The following is a 10,467-nucleotide window of genomic DNA, read 5'->3' on the forward strand; positions in this document are numbered from 1 at the left end:
TTTTTAAGACAGAGTTTCACTCTTGTTGCCCAGGCTGGAGTGCAGTGGCATGATCTCGGCTCGCTGCAACCTCTGCCTCCCAGGTTAAAGTGATTCTCCTGTCTCAGCTTCCTACGTAGTTGGGATTACAGGCACTCGCCACCATGCCAGATAATTTTTGTGTTTTTAGTAAAGACGGAGTTTCACCACCATGTCGGTCAGGCTGGTCTCAAACTCTTGACCTCAGGTGATCCACCCACCTCAGCCTCCCTAAGTGCTGGGAGTACAGGTGTGAGCCACCGTGCCCAGCCCACCTGGGGATATTTTTTAAATCCCAATGCCCAGGTCACACCCATACCAGTTACATAAGACTCTAGGGTCTTGGAGTTAGGTTTTAGTAATTTTTTCAAACTTCCCAGGTATTTTATACAAATCACCTGGGGAACGTCCTTAAATTTCAGATTTGGATTCACAGATCTGGGTTGGGGTCCCAATTCTGCAATTCTTTCAATTTTTTATAACAAGATCTGGCTATGTTGCCCAGGCTGGAGTGCGGTGGCCATTCACAGGCCTCCCAGGTAGCTGGGCCTAGAGGCCAGTGCCCAGCCTGATTCTGCGTTTCTAACAAGCATCAGATGATACCAACCCTACTTGTTCACTGATCACACTTAAAGTAACAAGGGTCTAGACCAGGGGTCGGCAAATAATGGTACATGGTGACCAAATCGTAATTTTTACCTTCTTAAAGGGCTTTTAAAAAAATCCAAACAATAGTAAAAGAATTACAGCATTAGTTAAAATTCAGATGTCAGCGTTCATGAATAAAGTTTTATTAGGACGAAGCCAGGCTTGTTTATTTACATATTATCTGGGGCTGCTTCACACATCAATGTCAGGGTTGAGTAGTTTCGGTAGAGACTGATATGGTTTGGCTATATGTCCCCACCCAAATCTCGTGTTGAATTGTAATCCCCAGTGTTGGGAGAGGGACCTGGTGGGAAGTGATTGGATCATGGGGGCAGTTTCCCCCTTGCTGATCTCACAATAGTGAGTTTCACAAGGTCTTGTTGCGAAAAGTATATACTTCACTGCTCTCCCTCTCCTGCTCCACCATGTGACGAAGGTGTTTGCTTCCCCTTTGCTTCTGCCATGATTGTAAGTTTCCTGAGGTCTCCCAGTCATGCTTCCTGTTAAGCCTGCAGAACTGTGAGTCCATTAAACCTCTTTTCTTCATAAATTTTCCAGTCTCAGATAGGTCTTTATAGCAGTGTGAGAATGGACTAACAGAGACCATACGGCTGGCAAAGCTAAAGTATTTCCTTATCTGGCTTTTGACAGGAAAAGTTGCTTCCCCTTGGTCTAGAGAAGCACTGTCCAATAGAAATATCATGCAAGCACATATGATGCTTTAAATTTTCTAGTAGACACATTATGCTTTAAGGGTTAATTCTAGGCCTCCTGGAATTAACCTGATCTGTTTTGCTAAAGTTTTTGCAAGGCACTGCCCTGGTCAAGGCATGAAACACAGTGATTAAGGAAACAGGGATTATAGTGCTGCCTTGTAGCCAGGGGTTTGAAGAGCTTGGGGGTGGTTTGTACCAGCCTTTCACGGTTATTTATAACAATTAAATTGATTGTTTGCTCCTGGTCTTGGTGAGACCAACTCCACCAAGAGGGTCCTGCTATTGAGGCTATTTGTGACAGGAATATGCCTACGTGACAAAGTATGAAAAAAACTTGAGATGCCATGTTGGACCGTGATTCCAAGATACTCTATAAACACATCACTGGTTCTTGCTCTGGGCGGGGATAGTGTGTCCAGCCACAGCCCTTACAAAAGGGAGGATTGTGGGAGCCTGCACCTAGTTCTCCAGAGCCTTTGCTCTGAAATACCCCATTGGCCAGGACGCATATTCTTTTTTTTTTTTTTTTTTTGAGACGGAGTCTCGCTTTGTGGTCCAGGCTGGAGTGCAGTGGCGTGATCTCGGCTCACTGCAAGCTCCACCTCCCGGGTTCACACCATTCTCCTGCCTCAGCCTCCCGCGAAGCTGGGACTACAGGCGCCCGCCGCCACGCCCGGCTAATTTTTTGTATTTTTAGTAGAGACGGTGTTTCACCGTGTTAGCCAGGATGGTCTCGATCTCCTGACCTCGTGATCCGCCCGCCTCGGCCTCCCAAAGTGCTGGGATTACAGGCGTGAGCCACCGCGACATATTCTTAATTTAATACCATTGCTGTATTGAATCGTTTTCTTGTAATAAACAAGGTTTGTAAGCATTGTCATTTTGGGTACTGTGACTTTCCTTTAGGCATAGAACTCTGTTGAAACTGCCACTGTTAATGCACATATTATAAAAAGCAAAAAAAGATGAATATATATATATATAGTCTTTCTCTGGTCCTTTATCCAGGATAATTTTAATAATATATTTTACTTGCCCCAGTAGCATATCCAAAATATGCTGACATGTAATCAATATGAAAAAATTATTAGATATTTTACACTTTTTTTTTTCACTCTTACTCTTCAAACTCCAGTGAGTGAGTGAAATTTACAGCATATCAGTCCAGGTGTGGTGACTCATGCCTGTAATCCCAGCACTTTGGGAGGCCAAAGTGGAAGAATCATTTGAGCCCAAGAGTTCAAAACCAGCTTGGGCAACGTGGTGAGACCCCATCTCAACAAAAAATATAAAAATTAGCTGGGTGTGGTCGTGCATGCCCATGGTTCCTGCAACTTGGGAGACTGAGGCAGGAGGATCACTTGACCCTAGGAGGTCGAGGCTGCAGTGAGCTGTGATCCTGCCACTGCACTCCAGCCTGGGTGATAGAGTGAGACCCTGTCTCAATAAACAAACAGCATAACTCACTTTGGGCTAGCAACATTTCAAGTACCTAATGGCCATATGTAGCTAGTGGCCACCGTATTGGCCAGTGCAGTGGAGACCAGGATGACCCATAGTTGTACATCCACTTTCCCTTCTTGAGCCCATCGCTTCCCTTCCTGGGTCGTTGTTAATCCCAGTGTCCTTTAAACACGCAGTGCCCCCAGGCAACCACAAATCTCTACCAATCAATTGGAATTGTGTGTCAGAAGAAACTGGCTGACCCTCCTCGTATAGATGGCTTAACAAGAAGTCAGGGAAGTGCAAAATCAGATTGGACTCTATTGGTCGAGGGATTTTCTCTGGAGGATGTGGCTGGAACATTCTAAAAGGGAGAAGAGCAAGAAAAGGCGCAAAGCTGGAACTGTGGGGCAGGGTGAGGAGGGAGAAAAGCACGTTGGCACCCTGACACCATAAACAGGTGATATTTTTAGGCAGGGAAATTACAGAGTGAACTTGATGTTTTAGGAAGATGAACTTGACAGCTGCGAGTAGGATGAATTGGCTAGAAGGATTGGAGGCACTCCCAGATGAAGAACTATTTAAATTGCCCAAGAAAAATTACATGCATTTATTTCTACTTTTTTTGGTGCTTATCGTCCATCATTCCTTCTTTTTGAGATTTAAGTGTAAAGGGATGTTGTGAGCTCTGGTTTGTTGGTTATTCATTAATCTACTCATTAATCATGAGAGATTTGTCCATGATACTAGTTGTTCCATTTCCTTTAGGGGATAATAACTTTGCGTTATGAATTGCACCTTTATCAAATTAAGAGAAAATGAGAAAGCAGCTTTGTGATAACAACTTTGAGACCAACTAAAATAAAATAACTGACGGGGCTGGTGGCTCACACCTGTAACCCCAGCACTTTGGGAGGCTGAGGCAGGCAGATCACCTGAGGTCAGGAGTTCGAGACCAGCCTGGCCAACATAGCAAAACCCCGTCTCTTCTAAAAATACAAAAATTAGCTGGGTGTGGTGGTGCGTGCCTGTAGTCTCAGCTACTTGGGAAGCTGAGGCAGGAGAATCACTTGAACCTAGGAGGCAGAGGTTGCACTGAGCCGAGATCGTACCACTGCACTCCAGCCTGGGTGACAGAATGAGACTTCATTTCAAAAAATAAGAAAAGAACTATTTGTTTAAATACAAATATTGATGAAATATTTTTCCCTTTTAAAAAGTAATGCGGTAAAATGTATGTGTGAGTTATGTATCAATAAAGGTTTTGTTGTTTTGTTGTTGTTGTTGTTTTGTTTTGTTTTGAGATGGAGCCTCGCTCATGTTGCCTAGGCTGGAGTGCAATGGTGCAATCTCGGCTCACTGCAACCTCTGCCTTCCCAGTCCAAGTGATTCTTCTGCCTCACTCTCCCTAGTAGCTGGGACTACAGGCATGCACCACCATGCCTGGCTAGTTTTTGTATTTTTCTTAGAGACAGGGTTTCACCATATTGGCCAGGCTGGTCTTGAACTCCTGACCTCAGGTGATCCACCCGCCTTGGCCTCCCAAAGTGCTAGGATTATAAGCGTGAGCCACCACACCCAGCCTGTTTTGTTTTTAAGAGCTAGGGTCTTGCTCTTTCACCCAGGCTGGAATGCAGTGGCACCATCATTGTCCACTACAGGCTCCACCTCCCAGGCTCAAATGATCCTCCCACCTTAGCCTCCCAAATGCAGTGGCTCATGCCTGTAATCCCAGCACTTTGGGGAGCTGAGTCAGGAGGATCACTTGAGCCCAGGAGTTCATGACCAGCCTAGGCAACATCAAGAGACCTCATCTCTACAAAAAAATTTAGAAATTAGCCAAGCGTGGTGGCATGTGCCTGTAGTCCTTGCTACTGAAGAGACTGAGGTGGGAGGATCACTTGAGCCCAGGAGTGAAGGCTGTAGTGAGCTATGATTGTGCCACTGCACTCCAGCCTGGGCAACAGTACAAGACCCTGTCTAAAAAAATTTTAAAACCCAGTGTTTAGGATGATGAAAATGTTCTGGAACTACATGGAAGTGGTGGTTGGCTACACAACATTGCAGATGTACTAAATGCCACTGAATTGTTCACTTTAAAACGGTTAATTTGGCCGGGCGCGGTGGCTCAAGCCTGTAATCCCAGCACTTTGGGAGGCCGAGACGGGCGGATCACGAGGTCAGGAGATCGAGACCATCCTGGCTAACACGGTGAAACCCCGTCTCTACTAAAAAAGACAAAAAACTAGCTGGGCGAGGTGGCGGGCGCCTGTAGTCCCAGCTACTCGGGAGGCTGAGGCAGGAGAATGGCGTGAACCCGGGAGGCGGAGCTTGCAGTGAGCTGAGATCCGGCCACTGCACTCCAGCCTTGGCGACAGAGCGAGACTCCGTCTCAAAAAAAAAAAAAAAAAAAAAAAACGGTTAATTTATGTTATGTGAATTTCACCTTAATTAAAAACAAAAGTAATGCAGGACTTCTGCTTTGGGGATGGAATAGACATTTTTTTTGTTTTTTTTCTATTCCTTTCGATAAGTACAACTGTAAACCCTGGACCTAAGAAAACTGAAAGGGGGAGAAACGAGGAAGACCAGCCAGGGACCTCAGGACCCGGGAGACGACACAGTGGTGCATTCCCTGGAGTTTCTTTTTGCCTCACACATCCCAGACATGGAGCTCAAGAAGCCAGCAACCCAGAAACACCAATGGACACAGATGCAAAAATCTCCCCAACAAAAACTTCTCTCTCTAACCAAAGGACCAGGAGAGAGTCAGCCTAGCAGATAGTAACTGCTCTGCTCCAGCCAAGCACCACAGAAAACACAGTGGGCACCTGTATGAATCAGGGTTCTCTAGAGGGACAGAACTAATAGGATGGATGTATATACAAAGGGGAGTTTATTGCAGAGTATTGACTCACAATCACAAGGTGAGGTCCCACAATAGGCAGCCGTCTGCAAACCAAGGAGCAAGGAAGCCAGTTCGAGTCCCAAAACCTCAAAATACGGAAGCCTACAGTGCAGCCTTCAGTCTGGTTGAAGGTCCAAGAGTCTCAAAGCTGAGGAACTTGGAGGCTGATGTTCAAGGGCAGGAAGCATCCAGCACAGGAGAAAGATGGAGGCCAGAAGACTCAACCAGTCTACTCTTTCCACATTCTTCTGCCTGCTTTTTTCCTGGCCGCACTGGCAGCTGAGAAGATTGTGCCCACCCAGTTTGAGGGTGGGTCTGCCTTCCTCAGCCCACTGACTCAAATGTTAATTCCCTTTGGCATCTCCCTCGCAGACACACCCAGGAACGATACTTTGCACCCTTCAGTCCAATCAAGTTGACACTCAGTATTGACCATCATAGCACCTCTATGCCAGTAAAGGTGGAGGGGAAGCCTGGACTCACCCTTGTCAGGTTGTCACCAAGTGCCTCAGTCTCCCCTCCCAGCTGCAGTGGAATTAGTGGAGGCACAGGGAAGCCAGAGCTCCCACCTCCACCCAGCATAAAACTCCTCAAACTGGCTGGGCGCGGTGGCTCACGCCTGTAATCCCAACACTTTGGGTGGCTGAGAGGGGCGGATCACAAGGTCAGGAGATTGAGACCATCCTGGCCAATATGGTGAAACCCCATCTCTACTAAAAATACAAAAATTAGCCAGGCGTGGTGGTGGGCGCCTGTAGTCTCAGCTACTCGGGAGGCTGAGGCAGGAGAATGGTGTGAACCTGAGAGGCAGAGCTTGCAGTGAGCCAAGGTCACACCACTGCACTCCAGCCTGGGCGACAGAGCAAGACTCCGTCTCAAAAAAAAAAAAAACCAAAAAACCTATTTGTAAAAATACTTTATGTGGTAGGAACAAAACTTACGTTCATGACATACTTTTAAACAGAAGTTTTAAAATGGGCCAGGTGTGGTGGCTCACGCCCGTAATCCCAACACTTTGGGAGGCCAAGACATGCAGATCACGAGGTCAGGAGATTGAGACCATCCTGGCTAACAGTAAAACCCCATCTCTACTAAAAATACAAAAAATTCGCGGGCATGGTGGCATGCGCCTGTAGTCCCAGCTACTCAGGAGGCTGAGAAGGAGAATAGCTTGAGCCCAGGAAGCAGAGGTTGCAGTGAGCCGAGATCGCACCACTGCACTCCAGCCTGGGTGACAGAAGCGACAGAGCGAGACTCCATCTCAAAATAAATAAATAAATAAATAAGCCGGGCATGGTGTTGTGCACCTGTAGTCCCAGCTACTTGGGAGGCTGAGGTGGGAGGATCGCTTAAGCCCAAGAGGTCAAGGCTTTAGTGAGCTGTGATCATGCCACCACACTCCATCCAGAGCAACAGAGACCCTGTCCCAAAGAAAAAAAGGTATGTGTGGAAAATAGAAACACTTAGGGCGTGATCAGTTCCTCTGGCAGATTGCATTTTGTTTCTTATTTCTATGCATCACATGGTTTTATAAAATCATGAGCCTACTGCATGTACAATTTTATACTTTATATTCTTTTCTCTGCCACTATAAACTTTAAAAAAATATTATTTTTAATGATCGTGTTTTTATTTTTAATGATTTTTTATTTTTAATGAAAAGCCATGCAAGCTCAGGTTCTAATTCTGCTTCTGTGTATAGGTTTATGAGTTGGACTGAATTTTGTAATCTCCCTGAGTCCCTTTTCTTATCCACAAAATGGGGATAATATACCCACATCAGTGGTTTCTGTGAGGATCAGATGAGATGATAGATGTAGGCAATCCTTAGCCCAAAGAAAATCCTCAAAACTCTTAGGTCACCCCCTGGAGCTATTCTGCACACTTAGACTGTGCTAATATTTTTTCACTAAGCTTTTTCCATATTTGGAGTTATTCCCTTAAGATACATTCCCAGGAACAGATTTGCCGGATCCAAGGGAATGAAGGGAACATGTTAAAGCCTCCCGTTGCAAATTGCCACACTGCATGCATTTCAAAAGGTCTTCCTCACATATCCCCATTCCCACCAGCAGCGGATGCACGTCCACTTTACTATGTCCTCCCAGCACGGGGCAATCTTACTGCTGAAACCGTGTTGCTCATCTGATAGGTTAAAATGGCATCTCACTACCCACATTGGTGTTTCTTTGTTTGTGTGATTGAACCTTAAGAGAACCAGTTAGAAGGCTGCAGTCGCAAATGGAGTCTGGGATTGTCCTCTTGGGCTAAGTGTGCAAGGCCCCGAAGAGGTCAGGTGGTGGCACTAGAACGTAACAGATGTGACGGACTGTCATGCTTCATTGACTCTGGAGCTAGGCTAAGGAGTGTTTCCCAGTGCCCACGTTGGTTTCTTGTTCAGAATAAAGTTCTGATAGCTTTCAACACATTGGAGAAGTCACTTTTTTGGATCATAACTGTATTTGAATTTGTTATACTTATTTATTTAGAGACAGAGTCTCACTTTGTCGCCTAGGCTGTAGTACAGTGGCGCGATATCAGCTCACTGCAACCTCTGCCTCCCAGGTTCAAATGATTCTCCTGCCTCAGCCTCCCGAGTAGCTGGGATTACAGGAGCTGGCCACCATGCCCAGCTAATTTTTTAATTTTTTTAGTAGAGACAGCGTTTCACCATGTTGGCCAGGCTGGTCTTGAACTCCTGACCTCAAGTGATCCACCTTCCTCGCCCTCCCAAAGTGCTGGGATTACAGGCATGAGCCACTGGTGCCCAGCCTGAATTTGTTCTAAAATAAGATTAAATATACAGTTAGCCAGGATGGGGGCCAGGAGCGGTGGCTCATGTCTATAATCCCAGAGCTTTGGGAGGCTGAGGTGGGAGGGTTGTTTGAGCCCGGGAGGTCGAGGCTATAGTGAGCTATGATCGCACCACTGCACTCCAGCCTGGGTGGCAGCGTGAGACCCTGCCTCTAAAAAAGAAAAAAACAAAACAAACAAAAAAACAGCAAGGATCCTTCTTGTCATTGTTATATTTATTACATTTCTACTAGCTGTGATTGTGATCATTATTTTTATTATTCTACCCTTGTCTCCGTACAGTTATTTTCCATACTCTTGCCTAAGTATATTCTTAAAACATAAGCCAGATCTTGTCACTGGCTGGCCTCAAACTTTTCACTGGCTTCTCATTTCACTTAGTATAAAACCCAAGTTGCAGAAAACACTTCCCTTCTGTTCAAATTAGAAACAGGGGTCCTCTCCAGGAAAATGGATTACAAAAAGGCCCTCCTTTGAGCAGATCTAATATAAAAAGACACCCCCTTGGGGAAGGTCAAAGTTTTTAAAAAGCACTGGATTTAAAAGCTGGATTTTGTTTATGGCTCGGTGCCGCCTGCCCGTCCATACCGTGGCTTATAAGGTCGGTAAGATCTAGGCCCTGTCTGCCTTTCCAGCCTCAACCCCTGCCACTCCTGCCATCTCTCAGACCAGCTTTCTCTCTAGCCTTACCCGACCAGCCCAGCTAATCACCACCCCACATCCCCAGTCCCTCGCTGTGACATCACTCTATTCACTGTCTTCCTGCTACCATCCAGGGTTATCTTTATTTACTTGGTTTTGACTAGCTCACTAGAATATTGGCCAGGCGCAGTGGCTCACGACTATAATTCCAGCACTTTGGGAGGCCGAGGCGAGTGGATCACCTGAGGTCAGTAGTTTGAGTCCAGCCTGGCCAACCTGGTGAAACCCCATCTCTACTAAAATTCAAAAAATCAGCAGAGTATGGTAGTAGCCACTCGGGAGGCTGAGGCAGGAAAATCGTTTGAACCCAGAGGTGGAGGTTGCAGTGAGCCAAGATTGCACCACTGCACTCCAGCCTGGGTGACAGAGCAAGACCCTGTCTCAAAAAAAGCCATACTGATTGGAATGTTTGTTTCATCAAAATAAATATGTTTTTAAAGTGAGCTTCCCTAGTGGACTGTAAAAAGAAACAACAAAAACACCAATTGCTTTGTGGTACCTTTGCCATAAATTTCCGTATATCTGGCAAGTGAGTGAGAGGAGACTACAAATGGTTTGACATGAAAATTTTAAATGTGAGACTGGTGCCGTGGCTCACACCTGTAATCCCAGCACAGGCAAGGTGAGGTGGACAGATCACCTGAGGTCAGGAGCTCGAGACCAAGTTGGCCAACCTGGCTCAAGAAAGCTGTTGTTGTTTTTTGTTGTTGTTGTTGTTGTAAGACTTATCAAGAACAGTCAGTTCAGGCCCAGTACGGAGGCTCACGTCTGCAATCCCAGCACTTTGGGAGGCTCAGGCAGGTGGATCACCTGAGGTCAGGAGTTGGAGACCAGCCTGGCCAACATAGCGAAACCCTGTCTCTACCAAAAATACAAAAATTAGCCAGGTGTGTCACACGCCTGCAGTACCAGCTAGTCGGGAGGCTAAAGCTGCAGAATCGCTTGAACCAGGAAGCAGAGGTTGCAGTGAGCCAACATCGTGCCACTGCACTCCAGTCTGGGTGACAGAGTGAAACAGTCTCAAAAAAAAAAAAAAAAAAAAAAGGATATGTACATATGTGTGCTTTATCATATGTAAATTATACTTCAATATTGACAGTATTGTAAGATAAAGTTGTCTCTCCCAGCAGCTTTTCAAGTGGTGTGCACAAATCAATCCATTGGGTTCAGGAAGGAAACATTAGAATTTCTACTTTTATTTCTTTTTTTTTTTTTTTT

The 10,467-nt window shown here is 45.8% G+C and overlaps 1 protein-coding gene across 1 annotated transcript in view; it reads right to left on the reverse strand.

Moving 5' to 3' along the window:
- The window catches only part of HCAR1 (hydroxycarboxylic acid receptor 1), a 134,862-nt gene that overhangs the window by 12,804 nt on the left and 111,591 nt on the right, over window positions 1-10,467 (reverse strand). Inside the window, exon 4 of the mRNA XM_011964508.1 lies at window positions 3,089-3,189. The gene's annotated coding sequence lies outside the window, so the exon portion shown is untranslated. The remainder of the gene's footprint in view (window positions 1-3,088; window positions 3,190-10,467) is intronic.

Source organism: Mandrillus leucophaeus, unplaced genomic scaffold (assembly GCF_000951045.1).
Source record: "Mandrillus leucophaeus isolate KB7577 unplaced genomic scaffold, Mleu.le_1.0 Scaffold7, whole genome shotgun sequence".
Classification (NCBI taxonomy): Eukaryota; Metazoa; Chordata; class Mammalia; order Primates; family Cercopithecidae; genus Mandrillus; species Mandrillus leucophaeus.